Source organism: Quercus lobata, chromosome 8 (genome assembly GCF_001633185.2).
Source record: "Quercus lobata isolate SW786 chromosome 8, ValleyOak3.0 Primary Assembly, whole genome shotgun sequence".
Lineage (NCBI taxonomy): Eukaryota > Viridiplantae > Streptophyta > Magnoliopsida > Fagales > Fagaceae > Quercus > Quercus lobata.
Genome location: NC_044911.1, coordinates 38601316 through 38607442, shown reverse-complemented (window position 1 = coordinate 38607442; position 6127 = coordinate 38601316). Strand labels below are relative to the sequence as shown.

The 6127-nt window shown below is 33.7% G+C and overlaps 1 pseudogene; it reads right to left on the bottom strand.

Moving 5' to 3' along the window:
- Positions 1 to 1688: 1688 nt before the first annotated feature.
- LOC115956846 lies at positions 1689 to 3896 on the bottom strand (annotated as a pseudogene).
- Between the last annotated feature and the right edge of the window lie 2231 nt (positions 3897 to 6127).

Below are 6127 nucleotides of genomic sequence, written 5' to 3'. Positions count from 1 at the left end.
CAGTTATTATATATGATGAGATCTTTTGTGAATAATGTAATGTGTGATTAGAATTTTTTTTTTTTTTTTTTATTATTCCTTAGTAACTGTTCATTCTCTATACGTCTTGAATGCCTAAAAAGAGAACAAATATAAGTAAATTCATCACTTATGTTAAAGGCGAAAATACCATTTTGATCTCTACATTTTTAGAGTTACAATCAATTTCTACCCTACATTTGGTAGCAGTTAATTTAGTCTCAATTATTTTAAATTGCAATCAATTTAGTCACTATCATCAACTAACTAATTGAAAATGTTTACATGACAAATGGTGTGCACTGCTTCCGCATTTAAAACTTATGCGGTTTATAAAATAATATAAAAATGACACCTCATCATTTTAATAAATAAAAATGCCACATCATGAGCTAACTACAAAGATAAAAGAAAATGAAGATTTGCTAAAGACCAAAATAGAAAATTTAATTCCCTTTTATTTTTGTTTATTTTCTTGCATTCCAAATATACAAACATCGAAGATCAGCTAAATTGCAATCAATTTAGTCACTATCATCAACTAACTAATTGAAAATGTTTACATGACAAATGGTGTGCACTGCTTCCGCATTTAAAACTTATGCGGTTTATAAAATAATATAAAAATGACACCTCATCATTTTAATAAATAAAAATGCCACATCATGAGCTAACTACAAAGATAAAAGAAAATGAAGATTTGCTAAAGACCAAAATAGAAAATTTAATTCCCTTTTATTTTTGTTTATTTTCTTGCATTCCAAATATACAAACATCGAAGATCAGCTAAATTGAAAATATGAAATAAAAGACCAATGGGAGGAGTCGTAGTTTCAGTCTAATGGATGGAATTCAAAGCTTGGGGATTTCAATTGATGGTGCGGTTATGGCAGAGGTTAGAGGGTTTGAATTTTCGCCTATATTAAGAAAAATAAAAGAACTTTAATAACATATGAAAAATGTAATTTTATCGAGAATCTATCAAAATTATGCTAAGAATGTGACATAATTGTCAATGACGCAGCTCCTTGTTCTACACAAACCTCTCATCTCAAAGTATCACCGAAGTATCAAAAAGAAGCTAAAAACTCAAATAAACTGAAACTTGCATCACATATCAAATGGCTCTAAATGGACCAAATTGGATCGATATTTCTAAAAGGACCAAAGTGGACCGAACTGAACCAAAATTGACCAAAGTGGACCAAAATGCTACACTAATATGGCTCAACAAGAGCATTGTAACAATAAATACTACGCTTTAGCTTTTAGATATTATGTAGATACTATATGGGCTTGTAACTTATTAAGCTTTGGCATGTAGTTATGTTCTTCAATAGTATCAAAAAAGAAAAGGAAATTATAAATTAAAAAATCCAGATTTGGTCCAAGGTCATGATATTCTTTGCTTTGTCCTTTCAATTATATGTATCATTCATTTCAAAAATCTAATGGAGTCATAGTACAAATCTTTATCATCTTCCTATAGTTAGAACAATGTCGTGTGCCTATATGCCTCTTAGTAAAAGAAGCTTTTAAAGAATCTTGTTGTATGCCTGTTTGGGTCTCTGTAGTAAAAGAAGCTTGTTGTACGCCTGTATGTGTCTCTATAGTAAAAGAAGCTTGTTGTATGCCGGTATGTCTCTGTAGAAAAAGAAGCTTTTCAATTATTAACTCCCATCACAATGATCTGTCTCATCATAGATTCCCTCCTAAAAGAACAAAATGGATAGGGGTATTAATTTCTTGAGGGTATAAGAAGAGAAGAATTAAATAAAACAAAGTTCCTCATACCTGTAAGACCTCTTCAATGACATCTTCTAGTGTTATGATACCAATAGCTAGCTTCCCCTTCTTTGCTAAAATTTGGAAGTGGCTCATCATTGATATGCAGGACTTCTGGGTGAAAGTCCTTTGACCACTTCTTGCTCTTGGTCTTGGATAATCCTCTATTCATTGATAGACTCTTCAACTTCTTAAGTGCTCTCTTGCTCTTTAGACTTTTCTCTTGAGGATGCCTTTCAACATGAATGTCCACCCTCACTTCTCTTGCTAAATTTATTGTATACTCAAGTAATGCAAATTAGCCCTGTGGGAAAAATTAATATGAACTATGGACAGCGTAAACATGGTACACCATTGCATGAAACATCTACCAATATAAGTCCGATGATGTTTCTCGGTTGCTCATAATATACTGGCACTCTGCTATGCTCTTTCTCCAAAATTAGCTTCATCAAATCCTTATATAATCGCCAGATAGAGAAAGACATTTAATCATCATGAGGAGACTGATAAATGCAACTTATTTCTTCCTTTACAAAGACTAATCAAACCTGTCAAGTTTGGCATTGATGTCAATTGCAAAAGTTTCAGATATAGGAGTCATTGCGTACCTTGCTGTTTTCTTAGTAAGTTCAAGCGCGCTCCCGCAATGATCATTGTTTCATCATGTGTCAGTTCTCCACCTTTTCCAGCCTACATACCAGTTAACAAGAAGACAATCACTTCATCAATAGGCAGAAAAGAAAGAGTTGCAGTGGTTTAAAAGAAGAAACCCAAACCAACCCCCCCCCCCCCAAAAAAAATAAAAAATAAAAGAGATTAAAATGCATTGAAAAATTTTGATTCATTTAGTGAACAGACTGATAAAACAAGTAGTAAATGATTTTTGTAATTGATCCTTTAATGTTAATGCATGTGAAAATAAAATACCTCATTACTGTGAAAATCAACCAATGTCTTCAGTTCAGCTTGACGATAAAGTGCATCATGGTCTTTCCCCAAAAAGCGATCTAATAGCTGGTAAAATTCCACCAAGAGTAAGGATCATTCATGAAGACAACGACATATGTATTGAATTAACATTATATTAGCACCTTGAAAAAAATTAAAGGGATTTATAGTGAACCAAAGAATATCACCTTGCTTATTGGATAAGCAACAGGAAAACAAAGCCAAACAAGTATCTGGACAACTGGAGCCACTGCTGCACCAATTGCCATACCATATCGAGTGCAAACAGCTTGGGGGTAAAATCTGCTATAAAAAGTTCAGATCCCAATTAATGTTAAATTAAAATGATATTTTGCATGATGATTGATGAGTGCATATCAACTCACCAAAACTTCTACATATCCTTTGGTCTACTTCTTGTTCGGGGACATGCATTTTTGCGCACATATATTTTCTTGCCCCACGTAACTAATTACATACCCCAAGATAAGAAACTAACCTCGCCAAACAAAAGTACCAAAGTTACTGAAATAACGATAGCACCCCAGGCTGTGACCAAACTATCCAGAAAAATAGGAAGCGTCTGAAAAATTAAGACATCAAGTACATTTATGATTCTAGCTTCTAAGTCTACAATATATGTTGTTTACATTGTTTCTGATAGCACTTACCTCCATTACAACAGCATTGCAGATTAACAGGGTGCAAAGCAATAAATGCTGCCTTCTCACAACTGGCAATATCTTCGCTGTGATGACATGGTGCTAGCTATAAGTGAATTCAATATAAAACTGATGAAACTAACAATACCTCGTAACTTGAAAGTTGAAAGTATTACTATGAAGTATCCATGTCTCATATGATACTTACATACTGGCTAAATACATGTAGCACTAGAAGAAAAAGTATGTAAAATGTAATTTTTTTTTGCGCTCAGAGAATTATTACAAGAGGGATGGAGATTGATGGAATGAATTACCAGCATGTTTACGATCACTGGGTGTTCCAGACTTGACAAGAACTTCAAGTTCGACCAGGCTCATCTACATGAGCCCCAGCGTGAGCCCAGACAATACACATTGAATGAAAAAATATATATATTTAAAAAGTCTATCAACCAGTGAAAAAGAGAAACATGACATTTCATTAATTATCGCCACCTACCCCTACTTCTTTTTTTGCCTCTATTTCGACATTTTAGTTTCATAACACCACTTTATTTCCCCTTTACTTTGTATTTTCTCATCCACGACTTCTAGTCTTTACTCTTCGAATTCTACCCTCCTTACTTTTGAATTTCTTCTCATCTATATCTTCACTTTTATCATTTTTATGTTTTGTCTTCCTCTTTGTTATTATTTTTCTCTCTATCTTCAACCTAGTACCAGTAGACTACCAATGCTTCTTCTCGACTTTTCACTTTCAATTTTCTCACCATTACTTTTTTTTTTTGGTAGCTGTACAGGTATGTTTGTTCCTTTTTTTGTGGAAGTTTTGGGTGCATAGATTCAAAGGGAAGTAGGGAACTATTGAAACTTGTCACAATTCTCAGAACAGTGCGATTGTATCATTTCAAACTTGTCACAATTCTCAGAACATTTGCACTTAGTAGATCTTGAATCCATCGCCTCACTCTGCATGTTGCTTGTAGAAGGGGAAGAGGTGCCATTTGAACTAAAGCTCATTGGGAAAAATGTAGTGAAACAAAGCTGAGTAATACATTTTAAATAAAAAAATATTTCACGATGCTACTGAGTAGATGATACTTGCACTCTTGTCTACTTAATGGCCGTCCAAAGAGCCTTTTCTTTTTCTTCTGAAAATATTTTTTAATTAGCATTTTGGATTTTAAGAATAATCTGTGGAACCTGTTTACTTATAGTTGCTTCAACAAGACAATAAACAGGTCATACCCAATACACACAGCTCTTGCTTCTGAAGGGTTTAGGAAGGATGGTTGATAGGCAACCCTATCCTCTATTTTGGAGAGACTTTAGAAATGGCGATAGACCAGAAAATGCATGTGTTGTAGATTTCATCATATACTTGATCCTAACCATACACACATTTGGTGATATTACAATATGAAGTCACTTTCTTTGCTTCTTGAGACTCAGCTTTTTTGACAAATGTGTTATGGTGATTGGCCATTATAGTTTCTATATACTCTAACATGAATTCTGTGGTGTCATGTGAAAATGATTTCATGTACATACCAAAGCTAATTAAGAGTTCTGACTTTTGTGTTGGCATAAATTCTTAGATTTGGAAAGGTTAGTCTTATACATTCTAAATGGACACGCTCATTTTGCTTGATGTGAAGAAAATTTGAAGTAATTGGCATTTATGGTTTAATGTAAACTAACTGTACTATTTGGACTCACCTGCTTTGTGTAAATTGCAACTTATTATCAGGATTTGCAGTTTTTGTCCCAATCTTTCCTATGACATGGGACTAATGAGCTATAGCTCAATTGGCACCTCCTCCCCTTGCAAGTGTTCGATGGAGGATGAGGTCATGGGTTCAAGACTTGGGTACGTGTGTAACTTACCAATAATAAAAAATAATAAAAATAAAAAAAACTTCCCTATAAACGTGGGGATATTGGTCTCAGACAAACTGACCAGGTTAGAAATTTTACTTTGGGTTGAATTTGGAATGACTTCTAGTTATAGTTCTTTATGCTGATTTCCTACTCTCACTCGCTTAACTGGAAAAGCTGGGCTAAAATAGAATCTGTTACCCCTCTCAAAAGTGTGGCTTAGATTATCTTACCCCTCACTCTATGGTCCTTGACCTGTCTTCTCCTTCTTTCATTTTTGTTTTGTTTTTGTTTCGTTGTATACTTGTATTGTATTGTATTATTTTTGGCAGACAAATCTAGGTTTCTTTGTGGCAACTTGAAATATATTTATTGATTTAAAAAAAAAAAAATTCAAATAGGGTACAAGAGGATCTCCAATTGCACTTCTCTAAAGCTTTGTTTCATCAGCTAAGCTGTAAAGTTTATCCCTTTTTTTTCACTCTTAATTTTATTTGACATAATTTTTGGTTGCTTCATGCCCTTTTGATGTAACCCTTTGTCTCTTAAGTTTTAGGGCATAATGTATTACACTCAAGAGTGTTTTTTTTTTTTTTTTTTGTGTGTGGTGTGGGGGGTGTTAGTTTTGCAATTTTGAAGGCCAAAGTGCTACATTTTTTTTTTTTTTTTGTATGGTAAATCTTATTGAAAAGAAAGGGGAGAACAAAGGCTCACCTAAAGAATACAAGGTGCCATGTGGTTGGTGCTAAATATAAACAATCACTCTTGACATCTCTTTCTCCCATATTCCATTTGTATGCACATTTCCATGTGTTTCATTTGGTTTATCT